At 44.6% G+C, this 23,380-nt stretch overlaps 1 protein-coding gene across 7 annotated transcripts in view; it reads left to right on the top strand.

The window, feature by feature from the left end:
- Positions 1–226: 226 nt before the first annotated feature.
- Positions 227–23,380, top strand: part of SUN1 (Sad1 and UNC84 domain containing 1) — a 107,514-nt gene continuing 84,360 nt past the window's right edge. For 6 of the 7 annotated variants that reach the window (XM_040356767.1, XM_040356770.1, XM_040356766.1 and 3 more), the window contains exon 1: positions 10,041–10,239. The gene's annotated coding sequence lies outside the window, so the exon portion shown is untranslated. Of the gene's footprint in view, positions 315–10,040; positions 10,240–23,380 lie in introns of those variants that run through there. The other variant, XM_040356768.1, reaches the window with a different exon arrangement.

Raw genomic sequence — 23,380 nt, 5'->3', positions numbered from 1 at the left:
CTCCTTCCTTTCCTGCACATACTGCTCATTCTTCTTTAGTCCATACAAAATTTCCTTATATCCTCCACATGATTCCGTGGCCTCAATCTATCCCCACCATTCCCTATCTATCCTCATTTCTCCACACTCCGCTCCTGTCTCAGATCTTGCTTCCCGCCTAGCTGCGTGATTACGTCACCTACACTTCTATACAGAGCGGCCTCTGCGGCTCACCCTGTAGCCCCGCCCTGAGACCGCAGCTGACCCGGGAGAGGAGTGTCGTCGGTTTTAGGTTCGGTGAGCCTGAGTGTGAGGAGACCGGAGCGGCGTGTGTGGTGAGTATGAGGTCCGGGAAGGGTCGGCTCTGTGCCTGATGGACGTGAGTTACACTGTATGAGGTGTTGTAGTGTCGTATACGGTACCCTGATAGTGGTTTCCTAAACTACTCATATTGGGCCTTGTTTGTGTTTTGGGGAGACATGCTGGGTTTGGCTTTCAATGCTTTGCTTGCTGGGCATTGGGGCGACCTGCGGGCCCTTTTGCTTGCTGGGCGCTGAGGTGATGTTCTGGGGTTTACTTGCAGGGCCCTTTGCGCGCTGGGGTTTACTTGCGGGGCCCTTTGCGCGCTGGGGTTTACTTGCGGGGCCCTTTGCGCGCTGGGGTTTACTTGCGGGGCCCTTTGCGCGCTGGGGTGACTTGCGGGGCTCTTTGTGCGCTGGGGTGGCTTGCAGACCCTTTGCTTGTTGCGATGGGGCGACTTGCGGGGCCCTTTTGGGCGATGGGGCGACTTGCGAGGCCCTTTTGGGCGATGGGGCGACTTGCGGGGCCCTTTTGGGCGATGGGGTGGCTTGCAGACTCTGCTTGCTGTGTGATGCGCTGGGGCGACTTGCGGGCCCTCTGGTTGCTGGGCGGACTTGCGGGGCCCTTTGCACGATTGGTGATGGGGCCCTTTGTGCACTGGGGTGGCTTGCAGACCCTTTGCTTGCTGGGGCGACTTGCGGGCCCTCTTTACTGGGCGTTGGGGCCACTTGTGGGCCCTCTGCTTGCTTGGCACTGGGGCCACTTGCGGGCCCTCTGCTTGCTGGGCGCTGGGGCGACTTGTGGGCCCTCTGCTTGCTGGGCGCTGGGGCGACTTGTGGGGGCCCTTTGTGTGCTGGGGTGGCTTGCAGACCCTTTGCTTGCTTTGTGATGCGATGGAGCGACTTGCGGGGCCCTTTTGGGCAAAGTGTGATGCGCTGGGGCGACTTGCTGGGCGGACTTGCGAGGCCCTTTGCACAATGGGTGATGGGGGGCCCTTTGCGCACTGGGATGGCTTGCAGACCCTTTGCTTGCTGGGTGATGTGCTGGGGCGACTTGCAGGTCCTCTCTTTATTGGGCGTTGGGGCCACTTGCGGGCCCTCTGCTTGCTGGGCGCTGGGGTGACTTGCAACCTCTGCTTGCTGGGGTGGCTTACGGGCCCTTTGCTTGTTGGGCACTGGGGTGGCTTGCGGGCCCTTTGCTTGTTGGGCACTGGGGTGGCTTGTGGGCCCTTTGCTTGTTGGGCACTGGGGTGGCTTGCGGGCCCTTTGCTTGTTGGGCACTGGGGCGGCTTGCGGGCCCTTTGCTTGTTGGGTGCTGGGGCCACTTGCGGGCCCTTTGCTTGTTGGGTGCTGGGGCCACTTGCGGGCCCTTTGCTTGTTGGGGTATTGGGGTGGCTTGAGGGCCCTTTGCTTGTTGGGGCGCTGGGGTGGCTTGAGGGCCCTTTGCTTGTTGGGGCGCTGGGGTGGCTTGAGGGCCCTTTGCTTGTTGGGGCACTGGGGTGGCTTGAGGGCCCTTTGCTTGTTGGGGCACTGGGGTGGCTTGAGGGCCCTTTGCTTGTTGGGGCACTGGGGTGGCTTGAGGGCCCTTTGCTTGTTGGGGCACTGGGGTGGCTTGAGGGCCCTTTGCTTGTTGGGGCACTGGGGTGGCTTGAGGGCCCTTTGCTTGTTGGGGCACTGGGGTGGCTTGAGGGCCCTTTGCTTGTTGGGGCACTGGGGTGGCTTGAGGGCCCTTTGCTTGTTGGGGCACTGGGGTGGCTTGAGGGCCCTTTGCTTGTTGGGGCACTGGGGTGGCTTGAGGGCCCTTTGCTTGTTGGGGCACTGGGGTGGCTTGAGGGCCCTTTGCTTGTTGGGGCACTGGGGTGGCTTGAGGGCCCTTTGCTTGTTGGGGCACTGGGGTGGCTTGAGGGCCCTTTGCTTGTTGGGGCACTGGGGTGGCTTGAGGGCCCTTTGCTTGTTGGGGCACTGGGGTGACTTGCGGACCCTTTGCTTGCTGGGTGATGCGCTGGGGCCACTTGCGGGCCCTCTCTTTACTGGGCTCTGGGGCCACTTGCGGGCCCTCTGCTTGCTTGGGTGGCTTACGGGCCCTTTGCTTGTTGGGCACTGGGGTGACTTGCTGGGGCGACTTGCGGGCCCTTTGCTTGTTGGACGCTGGGGTGACTTGCTGGGGCGACTTGCGGGCCCTTTGCTTGTTGGGCACTGGGGTGACTTGCTGGGGCGACTTGCGGGCCCTTTGCTTGACTTTACGCACTGTCAGAGCAGTTTTCAGATGCAGCGTTCATCATGGCTTCATTCTTGCATATTTTCATGCCAACCTATAAAAGTGATCAGGCAGTTCCCCATCGCCCAGATCCTCTTTACTTGATAGCGGGATATAATGAACAGTACTATGCTAATAGCAGCTACTGCAGCTGTGAATTTGTTTTAACCCCTTGAATGGCAAGAAGTTTATATAAACATACCTTTTAATAGACAGGGGTTTAAAGAAAAACTTCACCCGAGTGCAGCCCACCTGTGATAACGTCCTCAGCCATTATTTAATGATCTGGACAGTTTAAATACGTCACATATGCTCTGAGGCTCCATTCATTCCTGTGGTGTTCTCCGAGGCACTGCTGGAAGCCACTATCCATAGGAATCAATGGGCAGTGATGTGCATTGTAAAAGGGAGCCAGTGTTGCCATGTCAGAGGAAAGATGGCTTGAGGTAAGTAGTATTCCAGGTGGGGGAATTTAGTAATAAACAACTTCACTAAGGCCTCGTGCACACTGGACGTTTTTACAGCTGCTGTTTTTGGCTTCAGGTGTTTTTTTCTGCAGCCAGTAAATCTCCCCTGCATGTTATCCTATGTGTTCATGCACACATAGGCTTTTATCAGCAGTTTTTGGCAGGGGCTTTTCTGGTTGGGGAAAAAACCCCAGAACTAGTGGCTTTGAACGGGATTATTTTTTTGGGCTGCAATTTGTCTTTTGAGCCATAAGCTTTTGTCTGAGTTTAGCTTTGCTAAAAAACGCTACTGCTAAGTGCTAAAAAAAACTTGCGTTAACACCGCATTCTACAGCTAAAGGTACTGCCATTTTTATAACTGACAAGAGTGTGAGGTGAGAGCCAATCGACCATCTCCTTACAGACCAATGTTTGCGGAAAATTGTAAAGCATGTATAAAATAAAAAATATATATTATAATAAATAAAATAGAATTGGGGGGATATATATTTTGGGAAAAAAACACTTTAAGGGGGTGCAGATATCTGTCTAAAGACAGGTATTTGCAGACTGCAGGCATGACGTTACCTCCCGTACGTCCCCCCCCCCCTTGTGTTCTTGGAACACTCGGCTCCCAGTACACAGCAAGAGCACCGGGCAGTGAAGCCGGAGGATGGCGGGGGGAGCAGCAGATAGATGAGCGATCGCTTGTCCTCTGCTGCGGACGGCGCTGGATTCCAGTACAGGTAAGTGTCCTAATATTAAAAGTCAGCAGCTGCAGTATTTGTAGCTGCTGGCTTTTAATATATATTTTTTTTCAATACAGCAGTGTGTCGCTTTAACTGACAATTGCGCGGTTGAGCGACACTGTACCCAAATTGTTTTTTTGTTGGTATTAGATCACCTCTCCAGTTTTTATTTTAAGCGCTAGAAAGCAAAAAAAAAAAAAAAAATTTGTTTTGTAGCACTTAAAATAAAAACTGGAGAGGTGAGCTAATACCAACAAAAAAAGTCAATTTTATTTGGGTACAGCGTCGCTCAACCGCGCAATTGTCAGTTAAAGCGATCCAGTGCTGTATCGCAAAAAAAATTGACTGGTCCTTTAGGGGGCAAATCCTTCTGGTGCTGAAGTGGTTAAAGTGTTTTTTCCAAAAATATTGCTTTTGCAAAACCAATGCCCAAATACCACGTGGCATAAATTGCAACCACCATTTTAGTCCATAGGGTCTCTGCAGAATTTTTTTTTTTAAATGTTTTTTTTTTTTATAGCAAAAAATACTGATTTAAACTTGCCAGAAAAAGCCTGTTCGGCAAGTGGTTAAGTAAGCAGAATACAAATTCAAGTATAACTCTCCCAACTACCTTTTTAGGCAGATGGCACTTCCTTTTTTTTTTTTTTTTAAGTGATTGTAAAGGCTCTAATGTTTTTACCCATGAGATTAATATTTACCTGTTCAGTGCAATACCAATGCACAGAACAAGCCTGAACCGCCTTCTGTGTTTTTTTTTTTTGTTCTGTCTTGCTCTATAGCAGGGATAAGCAATTAGCGGACCTCCAGCTGTTGCAGAACTACAAGTCCCATGAGGCATAGCAAGTCTCTGACAGCAACAAACATGACACCCAAAGACAGAGGCATGATGGGATTTGTAGTTTTGGAACAGCTGGACCGCTAATTGCATATCCCTGCTCTATAGCAAGCCTTTTTCTATGGGAGCAGACATAGGGGTTCGCTCCTAAACTGCTTGGCTCAGCCCCCCTCCCTCCTCGCTGGATAGCATCTCCCACTGCTACCTACCCCGTAAAATCAATATTTGTAGCTGCCTAGCTTTTTATTACTTGTTGGGAAACCTTGTGACTTTAGAAGCACTTTATATAAATAAAAACTGTTGTAAGCAACCCCTGCTTTGTATGCTTTGTCACAACCCCCCTATAAGGCATTTTTGCAGGACAGCTTGGCCTGCTTGCATGGGCATTTTCACACGCATACGTTTTTTTTTTGTTTTTTTTCCAGCGCATTTTTCTTTCTCCTACCGTACAGGAAAAATGCCAGAAAAATGTTTCCCTCTAAATCCTGTGGGATCATTCACACAACTTACAGGTGCAGTGCATTTTGAAAAATTTCCAAAAACGCAGGTTCCCATTGATATGAATGGAAATCGTGGTAAAACCTCAATTTGCGGTTTTGGTGTGTTTTTGAGTCGCATGTCAATTTTACACAGGTGCAGGCAACCAAAAAACGCACTGGTAACACATCTGAAAACGCAGCAACATTTTTCTAAAGAGCAGAGTAAAAGGGCCCCTAAATAGGGATAAGATACTGAATGCTGTCACTACACGTATTAACCGCATACAGTTGCCAAAATATGACATTTTTGCTATAGTTTTTATTTTTTGTTACCTACTTGAAGACTATAAAATTTAAATTGGTTGAATATTTCAGGGAAGAAATATGAACAAAGCATATCCCTCTATAGCAGGGCTCAATTTCAAGTGCTGAGCTACTAGCCAGGCCTCAAGGGTTATTCCCCACCTGTTGCCCCGCCCCTAAACACGCCCTCATAAATTATCTCATGAAATGAAACTTAAATGTTGTATGCAGAATTAAGTTAAAAAAAAAAATATTAACAACTTTATCTATCGCATCCATCAATGCAGCCTACCTGTGCAGGTGGAGAGGAAGAGGATTTCCGGCCGAATCATCAGAGCACGAGGAACATCACTAACAGCTTTCATCTCAATTGCTGTGTGTGCCTCGCGCTTGCTGTCGCATACAGCCTGCCTTCTGGCCCCGGGACTTTGATATACGTGACACATCCCGAGATTGGATGGGTGATCTGTCTATCAAAGTCCCGGGGCCAGGAGGCGGGGCTGTATGTGACATGTTTGGTATTTAAAAAAAATATTAAAATCATACTTGCCTCCACCGTGCAACTTGTTTTTCACAGAGCGGTCCCTCGGCGACTCCTTCCCACATCATATAACCCCCTAGGAGAAGCGTTCTCCCGGGGGGTTACCTTGCAAATGCGCTCCCGAGTTATTCATTCGGCTTTAATAGCTGCGGAAAGAAATGACTCGGCCCCGCCTCCCGGCGCCCAACATCATTGTATTTGATAGCAGTAGGAGCCACCCCCAACACAGTGTAATTTCTGTCTGCTGCCTCATTCCTCTGTGATCTGCATGAGTCACTTGTGTCAAGTGTACCTGACGCCAAGAAAAAAATGTGATGGTGGGAGGGGGGGAAGCGCCAGCACACAACTCATGATTAACAGCCTCTGCCTTTTTTTATTTTATGGCTGTAGAGGAGGGAAGACTGTAGATAAACGGGTACAACTTATGTAGGAGTATTTAACCTGTGTATCATCTGAGGCCAGTCACTTCACTGGGTAGACCGGAGCTTTAGGCAGAATAGGACTTTGCAAATGCCCGGGGTATAAAGTAGGGAATAGAGCCTGCACTGTACACACCTAGCCCTTTTGAGCATTTTAAAGGGATTATAAAGGTAAAAATATTTTCACCTTCACTTTGCATTAAGTAAAAAAAAAAACTTTTTAATAGCCGCTCCCCCAGGCCCGCTTAAACACTTACCTGAGCCCAATCTTAATCCAGCGCTGTGTCCGTCTGCAGCACCCCTTCTTCTTTCTCACAGAGACTTGGCAGGAGCCATTGTCTTTTTGAGGTCAATCAAATGCAGGGGGCGAGGTCAAGCCACGCTGGTGGTGTTTATGGATTCACACAGCCTGGCTGAGCCCGCATGGTCCCCCCCCCCCCATAGCAAGCAGGTGGGGGGGCAGAAAGGGGGATTTAGGACTACTCTGTGCAAAACCACTACACAGAGCAGGTACATATGGCAGGCTTTTTATTTGGGGGGGCGGAGTCAATCCCTCTACTCCCCCCCCCCCCCCCCTTTATTTTTTTTACAGTGGTTATAACTTTTATTTTGAATGCAGAAAACCTGTTTTAAACTGTCCTAACAATTGCTTAGTTTAAAGCGGACCTTCAGTCATATTTATTTTTTTTTTTTCAAACTTTCCATCTATAAAATTTTCCGCCCTTGTGTTCACTTTGGATAGTAAAACTTTTTTTTTTTTTCTGCCAGTAAATGCCCACTTCCTGTATCTTGTCTGGTCATTAGCCTAGGCTTATGACAACATGCACCCCCCCCCTCCCCGAGAGTTTTCCAGGATGAGGGATGTGTCATAAGAGTGCTAATGAGAGCTGGAGGTCTGTGTAAATCCAGGAAGTGAACAGGTAGCTGCTTCAGCTGACCACAGTTAAAATGGTTGCAGCCAGACTTGGTGGAGGGAGATTTCTGCAGCATATTTGGAAAGTACAGAATGTGTGTGTGTGTGTTATAAAAAAAAATATATATATATATCTATATCTCAAAGTGGTTGGAGGGAAGCTCCAGAATGGCAAGATATTTTTATTGTAATATGTATAGATCGATGGCGCAAAAACCAGGAGAGCACAGTCAACAATAAAAAAGTACATACATCATATGGTCCATGTCAATAAAAATTGGAAAATAAATGAATAAAATAAGTCAAATGGATCAATAATCCAATTTTAAGTCCAATAGCACAATAGTGGCAGCAAAATCCGGAGTTAGAAGCAGACTCTGAAAGATATGTATAAAAAAGAGAAAATGCGCCAACCTAAGTGCAGTAAGTAGGTATTTAATTAAAGCAATTTGCACAGTAAAAGAGGCTACTCACAAAACCAGTATAAATACAGGCATGTTATGGAGGAGACGGCTGGTCCGATGTCACATGACCACTAGGCCACTAGGCCACTAGGCCACTAGAACGCGGTGCGCACCAGGCTGTGAAGCCGCAAGCAGTCACAGCAGGGGACCCACACTTGCAATGTAGAGGAGAGGAGCGAGGCTTCAGGCAGCCGCATCGCTGGACAATGGGACAGGGGAGTGTCTGTTTATTAACCACTTCAACCTCTGAAGATTTTACCCCCCCTAATGACCAGAGCAGTTTTTGCAATTCGTCACTGCGTCGCTTTAAATGTCAATTGTGCGACGTTGTACCCAAGCAAAATTACCGTCCCTTTTTTTTTTTTTTTTTTTTACCACAAATGGAGCTTTCTATTGGTGGTATTTGATCACCTCTGCGGTTTTTATAAACAAAAAAGCGCGACAATTTTGGCGGGGGGAAAAAAAAAACTATTTACTTTTTGCTATTGTAAATATCTCACATTTTATTTTTTAAAACAAATTTCTTCATCACTTTAGGCAGATATATATTCTTCTACATATTTTTGGTAAAAATCGCAAAAAGGGTATATTGATTTTTGCAAAAATTATAGCGTTTATAATAGGGAATAGATTTATGGCATTTTTATTATATTATAATTTTTTATTTTTTTCCCTAGTAATGGCGGTAATTTTTGTCAGTGGCAGGGAACGGGTTAACACTAGGGGGCGATTTAAAGGGGTTGTATGGGTTTGTTTGTGCTCTTCCTTTTTTTTTTTTTATCTCTATCTCTCATGTTTTTCTTGTTAAAAGAATAAATAAAAATAAAATAACAAACCTGTTATACTTGCCTCCACTGTGCAGCTCGTTTTGCACAGAGTGGCCCTGATCCACCTCTTCTGTGGTCCCTCTGCGGCTGTCTTGGCTCCTCCCCTGCAATAGCTAACCCCCCTCTGGGAAGCTCTATCCCGAGGGGGTTAGCTTGCGCTGTCATACATGCTGCATCCATAAACAGTGTATGACTCGGTCCCGCCCCCCGGCCGCCGCATCATTGGATGTGATTGACAGCAGCACGAGCCAATGGCCACGCTGCTATTAATCTATCCAATCAACGGCCAGACTCTGTGAGAAGAGGACGCCGGGGGATGTGCACAGCAGGTGAAAGGGTGTGCTGGGGGGGCTGTGTTTGCCAGGTGTTTTTTCACCTTAATGCATATGCATTAAGGAGGAAAAAAACATGAACCTTTACAACCCCTTTAACTGTGTTCCCTATGAGTGTTTCTAACTGGGGGGGGCTTACTGGGACATTAGAGATCACTGTTCCTGACCACTGGGAACAGTGGATCCCTGTCATGTCACCTGTCAGAACGAGGAAATGGCTTGTTTACATAGGCACCTCCCCTTTCTGCCTGTGTACAAGGCCGTTGCGGGCTGCCGGAGGACATCGAGTCCTCCCGACCCAGTGGGCCCGTTCCCCCCCCCCCCCCCCCCCCAAACTGAGCGAGCCGCTGTACACCTACAGCGATTCACGCAGGAGAGCCACTGTGCTGCTGTGTTTTTTTTTTTTTTTTTTTTTTTTTTTTTTCTGTAGCTACTGACTTTTGATAAATTTACAAACGAATAGAACTTTGCTTTCAGATGTTTATAGTTTTTGCTGTGTAAAGTACACACATCGGTACCAGTGCTGCCTTTTACCAGCCGCTCCTGTCTCTGCACATTCTTGGCTGTGTGGGGATAAGTTTGTGTATCTAACATCGAAGTGCACATCTGCAGCCTCAAGTTTTAAGATTACGCTGGATTTATTTAATAACATAAATATCAGCCAGAGATCAGGCTTTACACCCTGGTTAGCGAATTCTAACTGGTTGCCATGGGTTACTATGTAGTTTGTTTTTTATTTTTGTGTATGAAAGGTTTGCTTGGAGCCAGCAGTATTTAAAAAGGTGAATCTTTACTCTGGAATGACTAACTTTAATAAAAAAAATTTTTTTTTATTACATTTCTACTGTAAACACAACTCGTGCTCCTGAACAGCATAACTTCAAATTCTCATCATGCATTTGTGTTCTTTAAATGCAGAGTTCAGCTATGAGAAGTAACTTTATTTCCCAGCTACTTGTAATGTAATCCTGCCGAAGTCCTGCATTGAGGAAAACACGCTGTTATTTCTTATTCAGCTCCTTCCAATCTCTTGATCAAAATTTTATGTAGACAGGACTGGCATTGCTTTCTACTATGCATGGCAGGTAACTGGTTAAGCCAGACTTGTGGGCTGTCTTGTATTGCAGCCATCCAATCGGTTTGAAGTGAAGCTCAGACAGACGGGCTGAACTGTGGAGTGGGTGTATCGGATTAGGCTGATCCTTCAGGCTTTGTTGAGATAGGGAAGCCATTTTGGGATCTTGCAGCAGTGTGGAATAGCAGATCCTGTCAACTTGCAAACTTCCTCTTTTTCCCACCACCACAGCTGGATATGCAAGGACTTGGCATGTAGCGGTGTGTCTTCATTCCCTAGAACATGTGTCGCAGAGGCTCCAGGAACCTGGAAAGCTAGGTTTGCTTGTGTGCTTTCTCTCCTCCTTCATGTGCAGTTTCTACAGACTGATCATAGCAAGTTATAAATAGTTGAATGATCTTTCACTGTTGCTATGCTGCTTATATTATGTTTTGTAAATCTTGTGCTCTCTGAAAGCTTCAGCGCAGCTCCAAATAGGAGGCCTGAGTAGCCAATTCATTGTAGATTATAAAGTAACAGGAATGCTATTTTGTGTCTGCCTTGTGCCGTGTTATTTTGTCTGTCCAGGGGCAATCTGGCTTCACAGTTTTTTGGGACGGCAGAAATTCTGATCATGCAGTCTGCTTTTAGGGTCCGTGTTTTGTTTTTATAATGTTAGATTGTGGTTTGTGTTTGGTTCTTTGAGTAATGATGCTTTTAAACATGAAAATAAGAGTGTGGGTTGTTTTTTTATTCTTAGATCGCACACAGGAAGAAAGTCTATAAATCACTTGAATTGTAAATGTTCAGTCCGGGATTTACAAGCACTGCAGTTTGTATATTTGCCTCCTGCGGGACAACTTGGTTAATCCTTGCAGGTGTGCTGTGATATGTGAGGGGTTAACACCAGCAGCAGCAGCTCTGTCTGGAAGTGACAGTTGTAGCTTCTGTCCTATAAAGAGCTCCTTGTGTCCTGCACATGTGCTCCATTGTATGGCAACATTTGCTGCAGCTCTGCTCTGTAAACTCTCCAGGCAGATGTCAGTGTGATCACTGAATGCTTGTGGCTTAGATCAGCAGACAAATTCTAGTGCCCATTGAACAGACCCCTGCTGTGAGCAATTGCTTTTACTGTCATTCTGCTTTGGAGTGAATGGGGATGCCAAGTCTTCCGTCCTAATTGTGCAAGTCTTGAGTTTTAACCCTCTTCAAGGCATCCTGATGGCGTATTTGGGAGACAAGTTCTGTCTGTGAGCTTGTCACAATGTGTTGCAGGGTTGGCATGTTTTATTAGGTAAGAATTTTTAAAGTTAGACTTGCTACTTTAATAATGGAAAGATTGACTAAGTCTGTCCTTGACCATGAGGAGCATGTCGGTCACCATAGCTAAATTGGTTTCTGGCAGCTGGTGGGTTTTTAAACGTACAGTATGTGTGAGAGACGTGTGTGTGTGTGTGTGTGTGTGTGTGTGTGTGTTGCTCTTTGCTACGTAGCTGTATATGGGTCAGATACTTGCAAGATATGTTATTCAAAGCTTTGGCTTTCCTTGACTAATCTTGTAATTTTCAAAAGTACAGTATTGCAATGTGAACAATAATTGCTTCAGAACCAAATCGGGGTTTAGCTTCAGTTCACACCCGAGCGACTTGTCATGCGATTTGACAGGTCGAATCCCATTACAGGTTGCTCACATGTCGGTAATGGCACTGTTCAAATCGGTGCAATGCCAACTTTGCTGTGCAGCGTAGGTGTGTTTTTTTTTTTGTAACTTACATAGGTGCATGAAGCTGCACAGATGTCTTCCAAGTCGCACTGACATGCAGCCTTAAGAGTGCGATTTCAAAGCGGCATTCAGTATGAATGAGGGCTTGAGGTATAATTAAAGGCTTTTTTTTTTTTTTGGGTAGTGAAGGAATAGAGCACATGTCTATTATAATATTTTTTTTTTTTTTGCTGTTTGTGCCCCTGTTGGGGAGATTTTCACACTCTATTTTGTTTACCATTATTGAGAGTGAAAGTAAGACTGGCCATACAATACAGAATTTTCTTGTATAATTTTCTGTTAGATTTACCAAAACTATATAATATGAGGTCAAACCTAAACACTTTCAACTTGTATACAATCAGGCAGGCCCTTGTACAACATAGTTGAAAGAAATTCAGTAAGACAATTTTAGAATGCATGGCCACCTTAAAGGGTTTGTAAAGGAAATTTTTCTTTTTTTTCATAATAAGCATCCTTTACCTGCAGACATTCCTCCTTTTCACTTCCTCATTGTTCATTTTTGCTCAGAAGTTGCTCTATTTCTTCTCTGTTCTGTTCACTTCCTGCTTGTCTGATTGTTACTGACCACCGTGAAGGGAGGCTTTACTGTGGTGGTCAGTGACGTGCTCACCCCCTCCTGGGAACTACATCTGTGCGGCAGGACGCTCTCTACGTGTTAGACCTCAAGGAGGTTTGAATTATTGGTCGTGCCACAATGCATACTGGGAAATGTAGTTCTTACATGAACGAGCGCCCCAAACCAGGAAGTGAATGAGAGAACAGAAACTAGAATGCCAGAGGTGATATAGATGAAGGAATTTAATAGGTATTTTTTTTTTTTTAACAGAATCATTACACTATTCTGTCTGTCTACCTTGCAGACATTTAATTTTAGGCAAAACATTTTTTTCCTTTAAGGCTGGATTCACACTTGTGCTGTGCGAATTTCAGCTCTGTTATCTCTGCAGAGAGACAAGAGAGCTGTTCAGCAGATCATCTCCGTTTTAGCTGCGAATTTGGAGACCTGGGAGAGGGGAGGGGGGGGGGTGTATTGAGGTGAATGAGAGAAATCCTGAAGAGAAATGAACACATCTGCGAATCAGATGCGTGCCCATAGAAGATAATGGGCCTGAATTAGCACCTGAGCTGCACCGCAATGCCTAGAAAACGCACACGTTTTTTCCGCAGTGCGAATGTATCGCACATATGTGAACCGGCCACATTGAAAACAACGTATTTAGAAATGTTCTGCGAATTGGATGCGGTTTAAGCTGCACTCAATTCGCATATGTGTGAACCCGGCCTTAAAGAAAAAGCAAAATGTTGGGTTGTTAATTGGACTAGAGGCAAACTCTTCCAATGGGGTCGCTAGTTCTAGTGACTCTGGTAACTTTTGGAGGGATTCCTCTCACTTGTTGTGCCTCTGGGACAGGAAGTGAAGGAAATCGCAGATCACAAAAAAAAAAAAAAACTGGAACTTGGGAGGTAAGTGGCTATCCAGGAGGTGCCATTTCAAAAAGAATTCACTCGAGGAAGAAACAAATTCTGCAGCATCAGGGAAATAAACTTGACTCAAAACTGTAACCATGCAAACAACCATGTATAAAGGGCTCTGCATGTCCCTCAAACTATCGAGCACCAAAAAGCTAAATAGATGCATACACTACTTTCCTTTTTGGTTCAACTTTAATCCCACCCTTCAAGTGCATGTTTGTAATCGCGAGCACACGTTCCTCTGCATGCCTTTTAGGAAACTTCAAGTTGCTTTACAGTAGACTGGAACTGATTTTTTCTTTTTTTTGGCTTGCTAACTATTTATTTTTACTAAAAGGAACACTAGTGGCAAACAACCTGCTGAACATTAAAATGTCATAGTGCGAATGAAACGCAGGCATTCCCTGAAATCGTGCAATTTTGAAGTCGCAGTGGTGTGAAATGGGCCCAAAGTAGTGCAGGGACTACTTTGAAGTTGTACTAATATGAATAGTTGTCATTGGAAATCATGGAGAATGACTTGTCATGCTACTTTGCCATCACAAATTGTGCGACAAGTCGTACAAGTGTTAAAGGGGCCTAAAGCAGACCATAAGGCCAGTTTCACACTTGTACGACTTGTTGTCCGATTTGTGATGGCAAAGTAGCATGACAAGTCATTCTCCATGATTTCCAATGACAACCATTTTATATTGGTACTTCAAAGTAGTCCCTGCACTTCTTTGGTCTGATTTTGATGCCAATTACACAGGCATTCCCTGAAATTGCAGCCGCGAATTGTGGCACAATCTTGGTAAAATCACGCGACTAAGGCTGGATTCACACCTATGCATTTTTAGTGCTTTGCAGATTTGCACAACAGAACGTGTTCCATAGGAAACCATGTTAAATGGACTGTAGTGCAAAAAGCACAAAAAATGTATAGGTGTGAATTGGGCCTTAAGTCACAAGTGTGAAATGGACCTCATAGATGAAAGTGAGGTCTTTGTTTTCACTTGGGTATTGGTGAAATATTTTTTTTTTTTTTTTTTTAATGTCCCGGTTTTCAGCTATCTTAAACTTTTTGGTCCTGCCTACAAGCCGTAGTGTGTTTTATAAAATAAACACACACACACACACACACTAGAGCTTGCAATCTAGGAGGGAGGGTCAATTGATACAAAAGATAATAGCTGTGGTGATGAGCTGATTGAGAAAGTAAAACCGTGTGTATTGGTTAGAAGCAGCATAAGCTTTAATAAAGAGAAGGCTTTTTTTTTTAGGAATCATCTAAATATGGAAAGATTAGGGGACAGTTGGAAAGATTGGTGTAGGGAGTTCCAAAGTATGGGAAAATCTCTGGAGAAATCCTGTAGGCGAGCATGGGAGGAGGTGACAAGGGAACTAGAGAGCACACACATGGTTTACCAGGGTTTTGACTGACGGCTTACTTTTTTTTTTTTTTTTTTCAGCCAGCGACTGTCTTGTGAAAGAGGTTTTTTAACAGCATACCTAAAATATCTCCATAAAAAAAAACCTGCCATCCCTTATTTCTATTACAAGGGATGTTTACATAATTTTTATTTATGTTTTAAAGGACAGTGTGTTTAAAAAATTACGTGCGTATGTAAATGGTGTTCGCACATGCGATCTATCGCTGCAAACGTTTGAGCCAGAGCAATAATTTTAATGCCGACTCCTCTAACTCGATAACCTGTAAACATTTTTAAAGCGTCGCCATATAATCTCCAAAGTTTTTGTAAAATATGAAAGATGTTACACCGAGTAAAGAACCAAACATGTTGTGCTTTAAAATTGTAGCAAGGCGACAAACTACGATACTTAAAAATCTCCATAGGCAACGCTTTAAAAATGTTTACAGGTTATCAGTTTAGAGTTGGAGGAGTCGGCATTAAAATTATTGCTCTGGCTCTAACGTTTGCAGCGATAGATCGTATGTGCAAACACATTTACATATGCATCCACTTCTTCACACGAGCATGGAGGGATGGGGGCACGTAATTTTTTATTTTAATTTTTTTAACACACTGTCCTTTAAAAATTTTTTTTATTTTTTTATGACTTTTATTCCCATTACAAGGAATGTAAACATCCCTTGTAATAGAAATAAGGGATGGCAGGTCCTCTTCTTCTTTTTTTTTTTTTTTTTTTTTTTTTTTTTAAATGCCTATATCTGGGGTCAGTAGACTAGAATAGTCCTAGACTGGAAGTGACATCACGTCGCTCCGATCCTCCAAGACCATAGAGGTGATCAGAGACAAATCTGGTCTCTGGTAACCTCTATGGCCAGCAGCACAACCCAGGCAGATCGTTTTTTTTTTTTTTAAGGCATGCTGTGAATAAACGGTAAGCCTGGGAAACGCCAGCAAGCAGCGGGAGGGGACTACCCCTCCCGCTACTTCGGTAAGTGATCCAGCGGCTAACAAGAAAGACGGTCGCTGGCTGAAACAAAAAATTAATTAGAAAAAAGTAAGCCCTCAGGTAAACCACCTGTAAGCCGCTGTGTGTGTGTGTGTCCATCCTTCCAAGACCTCTTGCTCTCTAGCTCACTTATCGCCTCCTCCCCATGCTCCCCTACAGGATTTCTCCAGAGCTTTCCCATCCTTTGGAACTCCCTACCCCAGTCTGTCCGACTCTCCCCATATCTATCCATATTTAGATGATTCCTGAAAAGCCTTCTCTTTAAGAAAGCTTAAGCTGCTTCTAACTAATACTGTTTTTTACTTTCTCCATCAGCTCATCCCCACAGCTATTACCTTTTTGTATCAATTAACCCTCCCTCCTAGATTGTAAGCTCTAATGAGCAGGGCCCTCTGATTCCTCTTGTACAATATACATACTTTTAGTATTAACAACTTTTTTTCCCAAAAATTGCATTTGAAAAACCGCTGCACGTAATTGCTGTTCATTCTCTGCTAAAATATATGTTTTGGTGACTCTAAAGCCTCGTACAAAAGGTTGGACTTTTTGCCAACAAACTTCAAAATGAGCAGGTTTTCCCAAAAAATCCGTCAGTGTGTACGCTCCATCGGACAAACTTTTTCGGTTTTCATTGGACAAAAGTTCGCTCTGCAAACGGACAAACTTTTCGGCAACAAAAGTCCTATCGTGTGTACAAAAATCCATTGGACTTTTGTCCAAAGTACAAACCCACATGGCCAGAACCAATGTTAAAATAAACCAACAATGGCAGAAGTTGACCAAAGGGTGGCGGTAAAGAGCAGAAAAAACATGTCTTGTTGGGAAAGTTTGCAGAAAAGTCCTGCCGTGTGTATGCTATGCGTGTGCCCGGCCAACTCCCTTCGGACAAAAATCCATGGAAAAGTTTGTTTGAAGTCCGACCGTGTGTATGAGGCTTAAAGGGTTACTAAAGGGGGAAAAAAAAATTATATATATTTTTTTTCTTAAAATAACAAACATGTTATACTTGCCTCCACTGTTGATGAATGACTTGTATAGCGCTACACATGCGAAATAAATCGCCTCTGGGCGCTATTCCAGCCAGTGTCTGCTTGGCTGGTGTGGTCATTTTACCCCGTAGGATCACGACACGCTAGGGACACACAGTCACACACACACACACACACACACACACACACACACACATACACATACACATACATATATATATATATATATATATATATATATATATATATATATATATATATATATATATATATATATATATATATACTGGGCCAATTTTGGACAAGATCCAATTTACCTACCAGCAGTTCGTTTTGCACAGTGTGGCCCAGATCCATGTGATACAGCGAGCAGCCATAGCTGCTCACTGTATCACTCGGCCCCGCCCCCTCGGCACGCCGCATCACTGGATGTGATTGACAGCAGCGCCGTCAGCACTTCCAAGTGCAAAGTGAATTTGCCTTTAGTAAATAACCCCCATAGTGTACTGTTTGTAGTTTAATCTTCTGGAGCTAGTGGTTGAATTGGGTGTTCTCCACCTACAAAAACGGATTATCCAGCTTTAGGGCTTGTCTACACCATACATGTGTGGTGGTATGCAGAAAAATGCAGCTCAACAAGACCTAAACAAGTACAGTGCCCTGAAAAAGTATTCATACCTCCTGGAATTTTTTTTTTTTTTTGTCATGTTACAACAAATAAGTAAATGGATTTTATGTAATGGACCAACACAAAGTGGCACATAATTGTGAAGTAGAAAGAAAATGATAAACGTTTTTTCAATTACCGTATTATTATTTTTTTTACAAATATCTGAAAAGTGTGGTGTGCATTTGTATTCAGCCCCCTTTAGGCTGGGTTCACACTACTACACTACTTTCATCCTACTTTGCTCTGTGTTCAATGTTTCCCTATGAGAGCATCTTGTAGCGTCCTACGCAAGTCGGTCCGACTTTGAAAATGCTCCCTGTACTACTTTTGGTCCTACATTGATCCTACTTCAGGCCCATTGAATATCATTGAAGTCGGACCAAAGTAGTATCCTGTTCATGAAAGTAGGATGGATGTAGGACCAATGTAGCAGAGCAAAGTAGGATGAAAGTAGTGTAGTAGTGTGAACCCAGCCTGATACCTCTAACTAAAATCCAGTGGAGCCAATTGCCTTCAGAAGTCTCCTAATTTAGTAATTGGAGTCCACCTGTGTGTAATTTAATCTCAGTATAAATACAGCCGATCTGTGAAGGAGCGCATTAACCACTTCAATACAGGGCAAATTCCCCCCTTCCTTCCCAGCACAATTTTCAGCTATTATGGGAAAAATATGAGGCACTAATATGTAGAATTGATGAGCAGCACTGACAGGTGTCACTGATCACTGATAATGAGGTACTGACAGTCATTACTGATGGGCACTGGCACTTTGGCCACTGATTGGCAGATGTAATGGGCACCTCTGATGGGGGCTGAGCTGATCATCAATGTGCTGGCTATCCCCCTGTTTACCAGCACTTCCTTGTTACAGGCTGTGATTTGGTCACACCTGATCATGTGTTAAAAGATCCTATGTCATAGGAGAAGTGCCTCCCCCCCCCGTTTCCTCATTATACTTGCCTTGGCCCAATCTATCCAGCGCTGTGCCCGGTAGCAGCGTTTCGCTTTCTTTTTCCTCACAGGGTAGATTGATAGTAGTGGGAACCATTCTCTCCTCCTGCTGTCAATCAAATCCTGTGGTGAGGGGGCAAGACCAAGCTGCGCTGTCTGTGTCTATAGACCTAGGCAGTGTGCTCAGGATCAAGCCCACACAATAAGCAACTTCCTATGAGGGGGCACTTGCTGATGAGGTGTACCCAGTAGCACCAGCAGGGGACCTCTTATGAGGAGGATAGGGGCTTCTCTGCAAAACCATTGCACAGAGCAGTTAAGTATAATGTTTATAAAAAATTACTTGTGCATTGTGACAGTTTAGCAACTAACAACCTTTTTAGAAAACGCCAGCAATGACAGTCTACATAAAGCCTAAATACTGTGGAATTTTTTTTGGATAGGTAATTTAATGTGTAAGTAATCCAGCTGTTTGTCCTTTAGAACTGAATGCACCATGACTAGAGCAGGCAGACTTTGAATTGATTGCAGCCTACACTATGCGAGTTGACTGGCTCCGAACATTTCCTCCAGGAAATTACCTGCAGAGTGCTTTCTAGCTGTGCAGTTTATTTGATCGTGTTTCTTGCCAGAACTGTTGATTAGCAGTCTATTGTTTACATTTTTCTTCACTAGAATGTGTTACTCGTCACTGTGGCATATCTGATCATAAAGGCATAATTGAATTGGTAGGTCTGCTTTAAAGAGGCTTCAGATACTATCAAGCCAGAAAAAAAAAATGATGGTATATATATATTTATTATTATTATTATTATTATTATTATTATTATATTTTTTTTTTTTTTTTTTTTTTTTTTGTTAAAATCAGACCTGTGGCCCTTTTATGTTAGATAACTAGTGCACCTGTACCCAGAGTATGGACATTACTATTACATAGTCTAACAGGCCTTAAAAAAAAAAAAAAAACCTTTTAAAATAAACACTCACTGAGCTCTGTAGCCACAGGTACTGTGGACAAATTAAAGTAAAACCAAAATCCAAGCAAAAGAATCGTTTTTATAGTTGTAAATTTGTGTGTGTCTGTGTCCATCTCCAAAGTCTCCGGTCCCCTGAGGCCTAATGGTGACCTCCAGAGTTGGGGACATCTGACATCCTTCTGTGTAGAGTGTGTGGTGGCATGGTGGGTGTACTGCAAGGTGTAATGGTGGGCGCCAGACAACTTTTGAATGCAAAGAGATTTATTGTCTCTTGAACAGAATTGTGGGAGAGAGGGTTAGGGTCAGGACACCCTTAAGTAGATGCAGTGCTAATTGGCAGACAGCTATGCAGGTGAAGGCCTCTAGCCGGACACCACTTCTTTATAGGTAGGACCGATGTCTCCTATGGCAACAATCTTGTAGCAGTTCCACTTTTAGCACTCGGCATCTTCCTCAAGTGTCAACCCTGCTTCCCTGCTGGGTCCCTGGCTTGGCACTCAGATACTCCTCAAGCGTCACCTCTGCTGTCCCGCTGGATCCCTGACTTGGCACTCGCTGAAGTTTTCCCACTTCACCTTCCCCGGCTGGTGAGAAGACTGCTCTGGTACTGGCTTCAGCTTACTCTGTGGTCTCTGGTAACAAGGTGGGTGGTCCCTTGGTGGCAACGACTTCCCCATCTGGCTGAACCGCTAATTCTGGTTGGACTACAAGCCAGTAATCCCAACCTTATGCTCATGGAAAGGCCCTTAAAGGGGTTGTAAAGGTAAATGTTTTTTCACCTTAATGCATCCTATGCATTAAGGTGAAAAAACATCCGACTATATCCCCCTCCCCCCGAACCCCCGTTTTACTTACCTGACCCCTCGAAAGTCCCGTGCGCGTCCTTGTGATCTTCTTTGGTTCCCAGCCTGGCCGTTGATTGGCTAGGCTGGACGAATTGATAGCAGCACAGCCATTGGCTGGCGCTGCTGTCAATCGCATCTGATGACGTGGCGTGCCGGGGCGGGGCCAGGTGATGCAGTCGGCAGCTATGCCCGCCGCTGTATCACGGGAGCACGCCTGCAAAAGCTTTCCACCATGCGAGCTCGCTCGATCGCTCGCATGAAGGTGGAAAGTTTTTTTTCGAGGAGCCGCCGAGACAGCCGCCGAGGGAACCCCAGGAGACCGGATTCGGGGACACCCTGTGCAAAACGAGCTGCACAGTGGAGGTAAGTATAACATGTTTGTTATTTAAAAAAACAAAAATCTGCCTTTAGTGTCCCTTTAACAAGTCTAGCAGCCAAATGTTCCTGGGATAAGCCTCAGGCTTCTGGCCTAGCAGCCCGGGGCAGCATAACACACGTCCACCCAGACAGCTGTGCGGGTGGCACAGAACCCCAACCAACTGACTTGGCTCTCCCCGCAGGCCAGGGGACCAAAGAATATCCCTGCCTATTGGCTGAGCAACCCCATCTATTCACATATGAGCTTGCAAATCCCCCATCTTATCTAATGTCGCTAGCATAGTGCCTCCTAGTGACTGGAGAGGGTGCAACATGTCCAGCTTTAGAGAGGAATACATTTATCTCCTAACAATTGGCCAAGGCCACTGTCGCCTAGCAACTACATTTTAAAAGAAACCCAGCCTAAACATTGTGTGATACATTTTATATATATATATATATATATATATATATATATATATATATATCTATATCTCAAAATTTCAAGTCCTGAGCTACTAGCCAGGCCTTAAGGGCTACTCGCCACCAGTTGCCCCAACCGATCCCTACCCTGCACTGCCCCTAATCACGCCCTCATAAATTATCTCATGAAATGACCAGGGCTGTGGAGTCGGAGTCGGGGGAAATTTTGGGTACCTGGAGTCGGCAAACAATGCACCGACTCCTACTAAATTTAGATTGGAATAAAAAAATAAAAAGCAAGTTTAAATGTCCCAATTCACAAAAAGTTATAATTAATGACTTCTCTACTGTAAGAATAAAGACCAATGCATGCAGTGCCTCACGTAACCGCAAAACGAACACGTTAAGTGACCGCGAAGAAGCATGCTTTTCATATGCTTCACTATATGGCACGCAACGCACAATTAGGAGCTGCAATACTTATACTTTCCATAGTGTTGTGTTCTGCTTTTACAGGGAACGCATGTTAGAGAACCAGTAAGTGTCCAAATAAAAAAATTCCAACAGGAGTTTTATAAAGCACTAAAAGAAGTTGAAAAGTATGATCGCTCATCAAAACTTACTGTTGAAGAAGCCATCCTTGTTTATCCAGAGATCGTTAGTGATGTGGCCAGAATAGTTACTGCAATGCCACCCACCCAAGTCGGTGTCGAAAGATTATTTTCAGCCCTAAAAATAATAAAGTCTGACTTAAGAGCCTCTATGAAAGAGGATCTGGCAGAGGCAATTCTCTTCCTTAGAACTCTACATTCAATTGATTTGCATTTGCTAAGCCTATAACTACATTTCAAGATTAATATAAACCATTTCTAGGTTTTGCAGATTTTGTTTTTGGTTCATTATAGATAAGCTTTGTTTTTGCTCTAAAACAACCAAATAATGTGGTTTGTATTTTTGAACTTGTAAAGATCCTGTTCCTGATGTTTATGCCTGCTGCTACTATCCAGCCACTTGATTGTTTTCATTGTGTTTGTCTTTTGCTTAAACTGTGCAATACAGTAGACTGTTGGCTTCCCAGCCAGTAGTCCTGTGGTAGGTTGCATTTCTTTCCCTCAAGGAATGTATAAAATACATTCGCATATTAATACAGAGGAGTCGGAGTCGGAAGTACATAAAACTGAGGAGTCGGAACATTTATCTACCGACTCCACAGCCCTGGAAATGACACCTAATATTTGTGTAGCTTAATTCTGTATAAAACATTTAACAACTTTATCAGTGCAGCTTTACCTGTGCTCACCATTGCAGCCTCCGCATGAAGAAAGAGAAAAGCTGCGATGATATGAGATATAAAAAGTCTTGATTTTCCCCCTCTCGTTTTTTCCCCCTTAGGAAAGCCCTAGAAAATGAGCTATTTAGTCATTGCTATCAACTGATTATCAATGATTAATCTGTCTTAGAGCTTTTTTTTTAATTATGGTAATAGGGTTTTTTTTTTTTTTTTTTTTTCCTCTTGCGCCCTTCCCCCTCTCCTTTTTCCTAGTGAAATAATGTATATGAGGATTTAATTTACGCTACCCCTCCCTCCCCCAGCCTCCTACCCTTTTTTTCCTTTTTTTTTTCTCTCTCTCATAAAGGGGAAAAGGTGTAACTGATAAAAATATGATTGAAGCGGGGGTTCACCCTATATAAAAAAGAAATTTTTTTTCTTTTCTTTTCCTTTTTTTGCGTTGGGTTCGGCGTGGTGGCGCGGGCTACGGTATGCCTGTCTGTGTTTTTTTTTTTGTCCCGGTGCTCGCTGTGCATTGGGGGTTCCGGTGGGGGTTGGCGTTCCGGTGGGGGTTGGCGGCCGGCCGTGTTGCATCGCGCCTCTCCGGGGATGGCCGGGGTGGGCTTGGCTCTTCGCGGTGCCTGCGCATAGCCTGTGCGCGGGCGCCGTGGGCCTGCTCCGGCTGTCTTCGGGGGGCGTGGCGTGCCGGGGGCCGGCCGTCGGTCACCCACCCTCTCCATGGGCACGCCCATTCCCCGCGGGAGTCGGAGTCCTGGATGTGCGGTGGCGCTGTGGGTGCAGGGGTAGGGGGATGCGGTCGGGCGTGCTGTGGCTCGCGCTGCTGTGCCGAATGTAGTGCTGTACTGTTGTTAAGGAGGGTGAACCACCGCTTTAAGATGTGACCAAAATTACGATATATGATATAATGTAATTGAATGGACTTTAAATGTTGGGTGATTATTACATTGGATATTGGCTAGTTGTAGGGGTTGGGGGAGGGGGGTGGGGGGGAAGATAGGAAGGAGTTGGTACAATGATATAGTAATAATATTAATAATTCTAATAATTGGTAGGGGGAGGGCGGGGGTAGGCCACTAAGGGATAAATCACAGCACATTATGAATCACCCCTTTTTTTTTTTTTTCTTTTTTGGTTTGGTTGAGATTTGGGGATAAGAAATGGGAATATGTCCCTATTGGGAGATTTACCTCGAAATGGGAGGGTAGGGAGGGGTGGGGGGTCTGGTAGGTGGGAGGGGGGAGATATACTATTGGGGGAGGGTGGGAGGGGGGCAATGATGTTATTGTACACTATCACA

The sequence above is a fragment of the Rana temporaria genome, chromosome 6 (assembly GCF_905171775.1).
Source record: "Rana temporaria chromosome 6, aRanTem1.1, whole genome shotgun sequence".
NCBI classification, from domain to species: domain Eukaryota; kingdom Metazoa; phylum Chordata; class Amphibia; order Anura; family Ranidae; genus Rana; species Rana temporaria.
Note: the sequence above shows the minus strand (reverse complement) of the source record. Positions and strands in the feature narration are given on the sequence as shown.